Here is a 12,440-nt window from a genome sequence, read left to right on the forward strand (position 1 = left end):
TTTTTTTTTTTTTTTGTGGTTGGACTCGATGATCTCTGAGGTCCCTTCCAACCACTACAATTCTGTGATTCTGTGATTCCCATGCTGGCCTCAATCAGTGCTCCCCAAAGCAACATCCAACAGAGGGACCTGGTGCTGGTTTCCCAGACCTGGTGCTGGTTTCCTGGACTTGGTGCTGGTTTCCCAGACCTCGTGCCTCACTCCAAGCTTCTCCTCTCCTGTGGGAAAGAAGTGGCCGGGGTTCTGTCTTTTGCCGTGAGGCTGGTTTCCATTTCCACCTCGCTGCCAGCCTGACCTTTGCTGTCCGCTGGCTCTGCGAGCTCCTGGCACAGCCCTGTTGCTTTCTGCCGTGTGTACCTACACGAAGTGATGTGACAGGGGCTGTGTTTTCTTTAATACCTTCGCATGGAGTAGGGGGAGTCCATCTGCTGCTGATATTGCCGTGGCTTTTAGCATTACTCCCGGAATTATGCAGAAACGCGCAGTGAATTAATTCCATGGATTAAGTCTTGATTAAGATGTGTGTCACTTTGCTGTCTCAGAATTTATTAAGAGCCCTTCTTGAGGCGGCGGCAGATGGAATTTCTGCCCAATGTTTGTAGATGATAATTTCCCCTCTTCTACAGCCATTTGCATATGATTGCATCTGTCAAGCACAATTTCCTCTCTTCTAGGGCTTGACTCTGTACTGGACCAGATTTAAGGAGGAATTCAGACTCCTGCCTTGCTGTAACTGAAGGACAGTGTCCTCCCGTGCAGGGTCCCGCTTGCTTTGGGACTCTTTTTTGCACATCTTGCCTTGCTTTCATCTGTGCAAACTGGAGTGGGGATGGGAAAAGCAAAGGGGAGTATTTTACAGCTGGTTCCATAGGTGTAAACGACAACACGAGGTACAAGGCTCAGGGAAACCTCAAAATCCACGTCCCATCCTGAAGCACGCCAGGGCAGCAGTTACGAGGTTGATCCGAGCCACTGGGCACATCACAGGGTGCTTGGCTGGCCTTAGAGATGGAGTGGACACCTAGATTACAACTGGTTGTGAAGTGTGGTCTATATTCACGTTGGAACTGGGACTTGTGGCTCAGAACAAGTTTGCCTTTAGAACCAAATTTAAAACCAGGAGGATTTCAGAGAGGAGATTTTGTATGTAGGTATGTTACAGAATCACACGGGGTTGGAAGGGACCTCTGGAGATCATCTAGACCAACCCCCTGCCAAAGCAGGGCCACCCAGAGCAGGTTGCACAGGAACGTGTCCAGGTGGGTTTGGAATGTCTCCAGAGAAGGAGACTCCACCACCTCTCTGGGCAGCCTCTTCCAGGGCTCTGTCACTGGAATCCATACCTATGTCACTACATACCTATTGCGTGTGACCTACGTGGTGGCATCAGGGAAGGACCTTCTCGGCTCGCTGTGAGCAGGCCACAGAGAAGCAAAGGGAGAGGGGGGATCTGCTCAACACGGGTGTGAAGGACCACAGGAAAAGTCTGTGATGGGGACAGCACGTGAGCTCCGTACCAATGGATTTACCCAAAGGCAACCCCGTATCAGTGACACAAAAGGCTGAAGGTATTACTCTAGATTATACAGCCCTTTCGGATTTAATTAAAGGAGCTTTCTTCCATGTTGGCTAGATCTCGCTGTAGGCAGAGACATTAAGAAAGTCAACGCTAAACCTTCATGGCATTTCTCCTAAGTTGTTTGCCCGCTCTCAGGGAGTTACTGAAATCGGCGTCTCAAAAACGTCTTTAGAAAAATATCAAATTTATCATCTCCATCTGAGTCTTCATCTCACTTTCTTTTAACATAAAAGAATGGTTTCTCTAGGGTCAGCTCCTGTGCTGGTAACAGGCAACCAGGTTTGCACAGAGGTTTTGTAGAACCAGCCCTGGCTCCTTGTCACCTCCAGTGCCTGTAACTCTTTCCATCCATGTATGTAATCCATAAAACAATGGTTTCTCAGGGGTCAGCTCCTGTGCTGGTAACAGGCAGCCAGGTTTGCTCAGAGGGTTTTGTAGAACTAGCTCTAGCTCCTTGTCAGCTCCAGCGCCTGTAACTCTTTCCATCCATGTATGTAATTGCTCCTGAGATAAAGGTTCCCAAATCTGCGACAAATGCACCTTTTCTTCCATTTGCTGTGTGTGTCCATCCTCTCCCTGGCTCCTGTGGGATGATGCTGGTGGATGGGGAGCTGCCATCCCTGCCCCACGGGCACGGTGAAGGGCAGGGGGAGGAAGAGAGTGGCTCCGGCTATAGGCTTTTTCTCCTTTGGAGTTCACCCCCTCTCTATTTCTGCGTCAGGGCTGGGCTGCCCAAGCCAGGGCCATGGGGGCAGGAGGAGGAGAGCACTTCTACACGAGGAGGGCAACCTTGTTTACGCAGAAAGAGCAAGTGAGGGTCCCTGTGACCTCTCTCCTGGCTCTCGGCACCGCGCCGCTCCATCACCCGGCAGCAAAGATGCCTTTGCTTGTTTTTTTTGGAGGGGTGGGAAGGAAACATAAAGGCTGACTGGGCGCCAAGTAAGGCTAATTATAGTGGTGGCTTTTGTGATGGGGATGTTGCCTGTGGAGAGCTGCCTTCAGATTGACAAGTGCATGCTGCTCAGCTCCCTGCCCTGCCGCCGGGGAGCAGGCTATCTCCTGAACCTGCTTCAGATGGTTGGTCTGGAGGGGAAAAGCCACCTCTTTGGGTCGTTTTGATGTTATTTGGCTTCCCGTGGGCATGCTGGGGTGCTTCAGCAGAGACCTGATACTTGGGATCCCCAGGCAGCAGCGCACGGACCACTGGTGGCCCCCCAGAGAGGAGGGACCTGGTGGTCCAGGAGAAGCTGCAGCCTCTGCTTGGGATTGCTGGTCTCCACAAAGTGTTCAGGGTTATCCCTCGGGCTGAAAGGTGCTCTGCAATTAGTAGGGGGGGGAAGTGCCTTTTCTTTCTTCCATCCCCTGAGGTGAAGGTATGATGTTACACGGGATGTCTTGGGGTCAGAGCTGTCTCTTCCTGCTCCATCAATCCCAGAAGTCAAACTGCTGGGAGCCACCAGGTTCCCGATGGAGTCTGGCAGATTGCTTCACTCCTCTCACGCTCCTGTTCCCTGTGTGCTGGCTTGCTTTGAGCAGAGATAAACATCTGGGGCTCTATTTAACTGTACGTTTTCAGGAAGGTGATCTGCCTCTGGACTTTGGTCCTCAGGAGAGGCTGAGCTAAGGTGGAGCAGCCCCTGACTCTTCTTCTGCCCCATGTCAAAGGGGAAGGGGCTGAGGCTTCCCCTCCTGGAAGAGCACTTTATTCTCTGGATATATGCATTTTTTTGAGGGTTGGTGCCATCCCAGTGCCTGCAGGCTGGGATTTTGAGTGCCCCAGCATGAACAGCACATGAATTGCTCCCAGCATCCCGAGAGCCGGGCTCTCTTTGCTGGCCAACACGAGCGCTGCCTTCAAGGGGCTCCTTCCCTGCAGCTGGAAAACTGAAAGGATGGGACACAAGACAAGAGTTAATCTCAGTTTCCTCAAGACTATAGAAATACAACTACGGGGAGACCAGGGTCACCCACTGCTAAACATCTCGGCGTAGCTTTAAGTCTCTAATCTTAATGGAACTGCAGCAGGAACCCAGAGCAACCATTAATCACTGGAAGATAAACAGCAGCAGCCAAAGGGTGACCCAGAGCACGGAGCCATTAGGGGACAGGAGAGCGAGCTGCCTGCCTCCAAAAACCTTCAGGCTGTGCACAGCCCCAGGCTGGCTGAGCAGAGCTTTCGGAATGGACCATGGGCCTCCAGCAAGGGCTGAGTCACAGGTTATAATAAACCTTATTTCTCCATTTAGTCCCTCGTGCTCGGGCACTAACCGCTGAGCTCTGGCGCTGGGTGGTTTCGTAGTGGTGGGTTTCCAGTGGAAGGTGGTTTAGATTATGGGGGTTTTTCTTCCCTTCCCATCAGTAGGAATTGCCAAAGCTCCCCGAGATGCTTGGGATCTTGTTGCTGTTGGAGAAAGTTGCCTCTGGCTTGGCTGGCACTGCCCCACACATGGTGGCACTGCTGGTGCCACGCAGACCACAGCAGCAGTGGCACAGGCTGGCTTTCTGAAAGGGTGTCCAGGCTCTTTCCACTCTCTTCTTGGAGGAGTTCCTGATACCACAGGGCGAGGAGAGGATGGGGAGATAGAGGTGCCATCGCTGACTTGGCTTACGATGTTGGTAAAACTAGGCGGCTGTGCTGGGACTCCATCCTTCATCTCAGAAATGATGTTAATAAGCCTGTCTGAGCTGGTAGAGGCAATGAAGTAAAATTCCTTTAAGTGCTTCCAGATCCTCAGATAAGAGGTGTCAGGGAAATGCCCAGCCTCGCTGGACACTGCCTAATGCATTCCCTGGGGGCTGGGGGCAGCCTGCAAGGTGAGAGCAACCTCCCCCCTTCCTCTGCTTTGACAGGAGGAGGAGGAGGGTGATGGCCGAAACCTGTGTTCTGGCCAGCAGAGGGTTAATAAACCACCCGTATTCCGGAGGATTATCACAATGGAAACGTCCCAAGGATTGACAGCTCCATACCCATGTCCGCAGCAAAAAAAGCCCACAATGGAATGTGTCCCGTTGGCTTATTTGATGGACCGCACCGTGCCCCCGCGCCAGGGAAGCGCCCTGATTTAACCGTGCCCCCTACGTAACGCATCGTCCTCCCTGAGGGGGGCATCTGTGGCCCCCCCAGACCCAGCGTGGGGGTCTGCAGAGACAGGGCAACGTTCTTGGGCTTGGCTTAAAGCAGGCTATTTGCATTAATATCTCCTGACCCCAGTGCTGCCCTTAGCCAGCCTGGCTAGTCTTGGAAATAGCACCCAAAATTTGGAAGCGAAGAGCTGATCCTAACACAGAAGGAAAGTTCTGCCAGACCCGCTGTAAAATTTTGGTTTTTCCCCTAAACTAAACGTTCCTACTTGTTGTTTCCTTGTCAGCCTTGCCCTGCAGGTCTCGCTGTGCCCGGCTGGTTTTCCAGCATCCCTGGGATGCTCTGCCTGACCGAGGCTTCCAGCACCTTGGCTCCGCCAGCCAGGGCTGGGATTTTCTTTCTGACAGACTATGCAGTTATATTTATAATAAAGCCACGCTTTGGTACGGCTTATTTTGTTTGTCAGGCATCTGGAACAAAATTAACCAGCAAAGGCAGGGTTATGCCCGAACGAGTCGCGATGGCACGGAGTCACGATGGCACGGAGTCGCCGGTGCAGGAGCTTCAGGGAGATTAATCCCTTTGGTTTGGGGAAGGGAAAAAAGAGGTGGTTTCAGTTAGAAACTCTGCCTGGAAGAATTGTGTAACCAAAACAACCCCGCTGGTGCCTGCCTGCCTTTGCCCGCTCCGGCAGGGATGGCTTCAAAGCATCCCATCTGCTGGTGCCTGCTTGCCTGCCTTTGCCCGCTCCGGCAGGGATGGCTTCAAAGCATCCCATCCCAGCCCGTGCCAGCGCAGCTACATCCTAGGAGAGATGTGCCATTGTCCCTTGCACCCACAAAGAGAGCAGAAGGGGAACCAGGAGGCAGAGGAGGCAGTGGGGAGAGCGGGATGCCAGGCAGGAGTGGGAGGCACGGGCATCCTGCCTGCAGCTCGGGGGCCGGGCACGCGCTGCCCGCTCGGCAGCAAAGGGCAGCCGGGGCCTGGCATCAGCAGATCGGTATGCGGTGCTGTTATTTATTTGGGCTGATTGTATGAATTTGACTAATTATTCCGGCGGTCAAAGGGAAAAAAAAAAACAAACCCTGTGCTCACCACGGGGTCATCGCTGTATCTCAAAGCTGCCCCGTTTTAGGGAGGCTGAGATTGCGAGATCAAGGAGACCGGAGCTCCGTGACTCCATCAGGAGTTTTGTATGCAGATTGGAGGGGCAGCGAGCCCCCCGAGATGGAGGGGATGACTCAGGAGATGTAAATGATTCTCACAATTAGTAAACAAGCTGAAGAAAGCCCCTAATCAAGCGGGGGGGGGTTGAAGGTCAGGGAGGATCCTGCCCCGCCATCGGCATGTCGCACCCGTAGGGCTTGGCGCGCTGAAGAGCTGCCTGTGTCCACCATCCCTCAGCACTTCTGCTGGAAATCCTTTCTGGAGAAGTTTGGGCTTGATCATAAACATTTGTTCTGTGACAAAACTTGGCAAAACCAGCGGCCAGAAAGAAACATTTCTTTTTTATTTTTTAATTTATTTTTGGAGGGGGCGGCGGTGCTGCTGCTGGATCCTTGTTTTAAAACAACCTGGCCCTGCGAAGGGAAACGTAGTGACTGCTAAGGGTGCTGTGATGGCCACCGTGGCCAACGAGTGGCTCCGTTGGCTAAGGGAAGGAGAGCCCAAGAAGCCCCTGGCTCGCTCTGAGGGATGTGTTGTCTCACAGTGCAAACCCGCAGCGCCGGAGGGAGCCGATGTCTGCTGCAAGGTTTCCTGATGATTTGTCTTTTTCTCTTTTTTTTTTTTTATTTCCCCCCAAGTAATTTATATATTTATTTATTTTTTATTTATTTTTTTTAAAGCTCTCTGGCAGGAAAACCCTTGCAGCAGGCAGGCTGCTGTGAATAAAACAGGCAGATGATCTCAGCCCGCAGCATCCCTCCCCTCTTCCTTGGGATGCAGGAGGAGGGAGGTTGTGGGGGGGATGCTGGAGCTCCTGTCCCCCTTCCCCCCTCCCCATACACCGCTTTTATGGCCCTTGCAACATGCCCTGAAGGTCAGCCTGTTTACCCAGACGTTGTTTGAAGGGGACCGAGGGAGGCCACCACCCCCCCCCAACTGCAAACACCGCAGGGACCGATCCCCGCAGCGTTTTCAAGGGGGGTGGCAGGATCAGGCCCCCAGGTTAAAACAGGGCGAACGGTTAAAATCCCCTGTATCACGGGCAACGGGGGAGGAACGGCGGGGTGGGCGAGCAGGGAGGGCCAGCAGCCCCCTCCCCGCTTCATCCCCCGCAGCCATTCGCCCAGGTGTCCCTAAATTCGGGGCCACCGCCCCCCGTCCCCCCTAAATTTGGGGGCACAACAGACGTGGCAAAGCGGCCAAACAAGAGGTTTGAATTTCAGGACCCCCCGCCCCCCCCTAAATTCTGGGGCACAACAGACATGGCAGAGCGGCCAAACAAGAGGTTTGAATTTCAGGATCCTGAAATGCACTGTGTTGCCTCAGGACTGCCGACAAAGTCTTGTCTTTTTTTTTTTTTTTTTTTTTTTTTTTTCCCTAAATCCTTCGTTTTTCCATCTGCTGGAGGCTGCATCCCATGCAGAGCCCTGGGAGGTAGGCAGTTTGGGTGGGTAGGAAAGCAAAGCTGCAGAGCACTAATTACTCATCCAGCCTGGCCCTGGGGCCATCCCATCAAAGCAGTCAGGGAGAGAAAAGGGACGGGGCTGGGAGAGGGATGGGAGCTTGTCTCCAAACTCTGCCAGCCCCGGGGACAGGGACGTTACCCCCAAAACCACCTCTGCCCCCCCATCCCAGCCCCTGTGACAGCCACCCAGCAAAGCCCACCTGCATCCCACCCTGGCCTGGGACTTGGGGGCCCATCGGAGCCCAAGCACTGGGGTACTTAAGCACTGTTATTAAAACCCACCCCGCACAAATTAAGCCGCAAAACCTATTTAAATGGGACACAAAAGTGTGTATTGTTCATCACTTCAGAATTTCTCCCTGGTTAGGTATGGATCCCTACTCACGCTGACATTTATAGCTCCAGTAATTTAGCTCAAAGATTTAGATTTTATTTTTTAAGCATCCTGATACCTCTAGTCCTCTTGAACTTCTTATTTATTTATTTTGGAGGAAAACTTTCATGAGTTTACTTTATGAAAAATAACCTTGCAATAAATGCATATAAAAAAAACCCCAACCAAAAAAAAAGCACCAAAAAAAACCCAACCAAAAAAACCAAACCCCAACTTGTAGAACTGGAAATTGGGATATTGTGGCACCAAAAATAAAACTGATGGAACAAAAAGGGAATTTCATGTGGTTTTCATTGTCAAGTCTAAGCTCAGAAACAAACAGGAAATAAAAATGGCTAAAACAAAAGAGATTTCTTTTAAAGTGTGTTCAAATCTAAGTGGGGAGCTGCTTTATTTGGGAGGGACTCTCTGTTTATTTGTTTTTCAGAAAGAGGAGTAAATAAAAATGTCCACACACAGACAGGTCAATTTGATTTACAGTTAAATCCTCATGCTTCTCGCTGGTCATTTATAATTAGCTTTTTAAAGAAAATGAGACTTGCATAAATGGGAGCATTGGAAGGGAGGGAAAAGGCGACGGGGGGGGGTGTGTTTCTGCTTGAAATGAGGTTATGGGGAAGGAGGAATGAAGAGGGAGAGGCAAAAGGAACTGCGAACTCTCCAGTCGTCCGTTTTATTTCGTCGTTGTACTTTTTCAGTTTTTGCAGGCAGCTCTGCAGGTGCTGAGCCTTCCAGCCCGTGCCACCCCCTGCAGCTCCCCGAGGAGTAAATAAATTGCGTTGATTTAATCAGATTAGTTTGCAGGATCAGGGCTACGCGACACAGAGCAGCATCCGCGCCGTGTCCTACAGACACAAGTGGGGTTTTAGGCTCTCAGGTTTTAGGCTCTCAGGTTTAGGATGGCAGAACTTTTTTTGATCGGGGTTTACAACCAGGTGTCTCCTTCCCAGCAGCTCTGATGGTGTGATGATTTTCAGGGGTTAATTTAATGCGGGCAGGACCCAGCTCCCCCCCACCAGCGGAGATCCCCAGCAGCCACAGCCCCGTTAATGCATCTCTGACTGCTTCGAACAGTCGAAAAATCAACTGGGCAAAATTAACAGCAGCTTCTGCAAATTCAGCTCTGGTTTCCCCTCCTCTTTTGCACTAGTTAACAGGGTGTAGATGTTTATTTTCTGGCGGTTTGGGAGATAGCGAGGAGCATCGGATTGAGGGTCAAGGGACAGAGGTTGTCTTGCTGGCTCAGATCAGGTAATTCTGGCAGAGCTCAGTTTCTCCTCTGCGTGATGGGGATATATCGTGCTAAAGCATCCAGAGAGCTGCCCATGGAAAGGCCAGGTAGCTCCCGAGGAGGGACACCGTAAGGTGCAGCTCTGCAGAAATGAGGGCTCTGAGTTTGAACTTGTACCCTGCAAATCAGCGAGAAATTTCCTATTTGGTGTGTGGAGGATTGGCCCTCTTCCCAAATCAGCCAGGCAACGCTCCGACAGCGGTGGGGAGGGAAGAAGGAGATCTCTTGTGCTGGCTCCCCATCTCTATTTAAAGCTTAATAATAACAGGAACGTTTCCCAGCTTCTGCCCAGCTACATCTCCCTAGTTCCTTCCTGAAAATAACTTTTCATATTTAATTGTTGCTGAAAACCAGCCGATCCATCCCCAACCGTCCCGGGGGAATTTGTGGCTCTGGCCACCCTGCCCTATTTGTCTTCCTCCGGGGTTGGAGGGAGACAAGGATTTCAAGCAAATCCTCTCCCACAGAAGCGACCCCCTCTGCGCCGGGTCCGGCCCCGGTCCCTTATGCTGAGAAGCCTCCAGGAACAGCCTGTGGACTCCCTTAAATGCCCCAAGGAAGCCCAGAGCTAATAACCAGCTTCATTCAATTCCCAGTCACATTATTATCCAATCTGCCAGAGGCATTAATATTCAGAGGTGAGGCGGGAGGAGGGCAGGGGTGCTGGCGAGGGGGAGCAGCACACAAAGGGGAGGAAGGGAAGCGCGGCGGGGCCGGCCTCAGAAATCCTCTTTTTCCAGCCGTCTGAAACCCCAAAGCCCATCTCAGCCCGGTGTTGACAAGAGAGGGGTTTTTTCCCCTACAGCCTCGCCACTAACTTTGATGCCAGTTGGTGGGGGCTGTCCCCCTGCCAACAGCAAATGCCCAGGGCTTTGGCACAGCCCCGATGCCCCTGTGGCAAGAGGGGGAGCCTTGCCCCCTCTGCCATCAGGCCCTAAGTAAATAGCAATCTCCCATTTTCAAACAGCCAGATAATCACCCAGCCTGCTGGGAAACGCCAAAACCTCCCGTTTCTGACCCACTCCCCCCCTTTCCTCCTCCCTCCACGGTCTCATCCCGGTGCCTTCCCGACGCATGGTAACGGAGCCACCGGTTCTCCCCATCTGGGAGAACTTCTCTCCCAGCCCAGGTACCCTCCCCTGTCCCCACAGCCCCGGGGACACATGTGCCAGGTCACGGGACAGACCTCACGGCCCCAAGCTCATCTCATCTTCCTTTCGGAGCGCTCTCCTGGATCGGGTTTCTGGCTTTTTCTTTTTGGCAGTCTCCAAAGTCAGCCTCACCTCTCAATCTCAAGGTTTTGGGTAGCATCTGGCAGAGAGAGAGAAGATGCCGCTCTTTTTTTTCGCCGATTCTCTGTAGGGTGCATTAACCGATACTTTCGCAATCCGCTCACAATTTGCAGATCTATTAATTGCCTGAATTAAGCCCTTATAGAAAGGTAATAGATATTAAGTGAGGCTTGCAACGGTCTCTCTGCCAGAGAGAGATACTGGGTTTTGAACCAGTGCCTTGGTCAGGAGACAACTCGGAAATACAGGTGGGCTTTCAGCTGGGAGCCTGGGCTCCAGGTCACCCCGTAACACCAGTAAGAGCAGGAAAAGCACCCCCCCTTGCCCAGACCCCTCTCCAGGCTCTCGGGGAAGGACATCTCCCCTCGAGGGCTCCCTGTAAGGAGTACGGAGCGCGCTACGACCATTTGCTAATGAAAAAAAAAATCAAGCAGACATCTGCAGAGACTGAAAGCAGCTACCATGCTCTGCTGGTCCCTCAGGAGCCAGCAGGCAGTTCTTTGTCCCTCCCAGCAAGGCACCATCTCAGCCTGCACGAACACCCATCCCTCCAGCTCACCGAGGGGAGCGCGGGGAGCCAGGGAGACCCTCGTCCCGTCGCCAAAAAGGTGGTCCTTTCCCTGCCTTTGGCAGGGTGGGACAGGAACAGGGATGACACTGCTGAAAGACACCTTCCTGAGCTTTGAGCATCTCCCAAAATCGCAGAGGGGATGGAGTCATTTCATCCAGCACCCTCCAGGCCACGGGCCAGGGTGTGGAGGACCCACAAGCTTGTCTGGGGGATGCCAAATTCCCCTCGGGAAGCTCAGAAAGCGTGCGGATGACGGGCCCGTGGGTCGGGAGGATGCCTCCCTCCAAGGCAAAGGAACCAGGAGGCACTTTTGGATTCTTGCACCCCCACCTCGAAGCACCAGCCGGCTGTGGAGGCTGGGGGGCTCACACCCGGGCTCTGCCAGGCCCCCCAAGTCCCACAGCAGCGTACCCCACGGCGGCCACCCCCGAGGAGCCGAGCTCTTCACCTCCCATCCCGGGTGGGAAAGGTGTGAGGAGCCCCGGGAACTCCGGCCGGGGAATTGCCCAGCCCCGACGGGGACCGGGGGCTGCACCGACCCCCCCCCAGCGCCTCTTGCAGAGGGGGATATGGAGGGGGGTGGGGGGCAGAGGAGGCCCCCCCGCCCCAGCCCGTCCCCTCAGCTGTCCGTCCAGCCGCGGGGGCGCCGGGAGAGGGGCCGACAGGTGTGCCCCGCTCGGCGGCACCGGGCCCGCCGCCCCCCCGGGGCCGCTCCAGCAGCTGCGGCGGACGGAGCGCGGGCGGCGGCCCCCCGTCTCGGCCGCCCTCCCCCGCCCGGGCCGCGGCGAATCCCACCCTTTCCTCCGTCCAGAGGGGGAGAACGGTGGGGAAAGACAAAGGGGTGCCGCGCTGGAGGGTTAGTCCTTCCCGCGGGGCCGCACTCGTTGAGCGGGGAATAGCCCCGGGAGCGGCCGGTACCGGGCTCCGTCGGGCGATCGCTGCGGTCGGTCGGGCTTCCCGGGCACCCGGCGGGAGGGAAGGGAGCCGGTTTGCACCGTGCCCTCGGCGCCGGGGAGGCGGCGGAGCCCCTGCAAGCAGGCTCCCGGAGGTCCCACCGCCGGTTCTCCCCGCAGCCTCCCGGCGCCGGCCGGCCGCTCTCCACCGGGGCGGCTCGGAGCTTCCCGGCGGAGCTCCTTCCGCTCTCCCCGCTCCTTCCCCCGCAGCCCGGCCGGGTCTGTTATTCCCGGTCGAGCCCCCGGGAGTCCCGGTCACCGGGGAGCAGCAGCCAGCGGCGTTCCCGGGGCAGGTTCGCCCCGTCCGCGGCGGGGTGCCGGTTCGCCCTCTCCCCGGCGCTGCAAGGGAGGTCGGCTCTGCTGTAAACAGGAGCCAGCCCGTTACATAAATATCATTTATCCAACTGTCCAAAAGCCGTCGGGCTGCCTTCCTTTTTCCCCGGCGACGTCTCCCCGCGCCCTTCTCCCCCGGACCCTGCAGACAGCTGAGCCGCAGCGCCGTTATTTACAGCGAGCCCCGGCTAATTTAAACAGCCCCTGCCCCGCTCGCCCGAGTGGAAAATGACTAAGTTTAGCAACGCCGAGAGGCTCCGGTAGCGCCGGCCGGGAGGGGCCCGCGGCGGCCCCGAGGGGGCGACCGGGGCTG

The 12,440-nt window shown here is 54.7% G+C and overlaps 1 protein-coding gene across 1 annotated transcript in view; it reads right to left on the reverse strand.

Moving 5' to 3' along the window:
- Nucleotides 1–10,238, reverse strand: part of PITX3 (paired-like homeodomain 3) — a 41,541-nt gene extending 31,303 nt beyond the window's left edge. Inside the window, exon 1 of the mRNA XM_014956173.1 lies at nt 10,165–10,238. The gene's annotated coding sequence lies outside the window, so the exon portion shown is untranslated. The remainder of the gene's footprint in view (nt 1–10,164) is intronic.
- Nucleotides 10,239–12,440: the final 2,202 nt, after the last annotated feature.

This window comes from Calidris pugnax, unplaced genomic scaffold, assembly GCF_001431845.1.
Source record: "Calidris pugnax isolate Ruff unplaced genomic scaffold, ASM143184v1 scaffold196, whole genome shotgun sequence".
NCBI classification, from domain to species: Eukaryota; Metazoa; Chordata; class Aves; order Charadriiformes; family Scolopacidae; genus Calidris; species Calidris pugnax.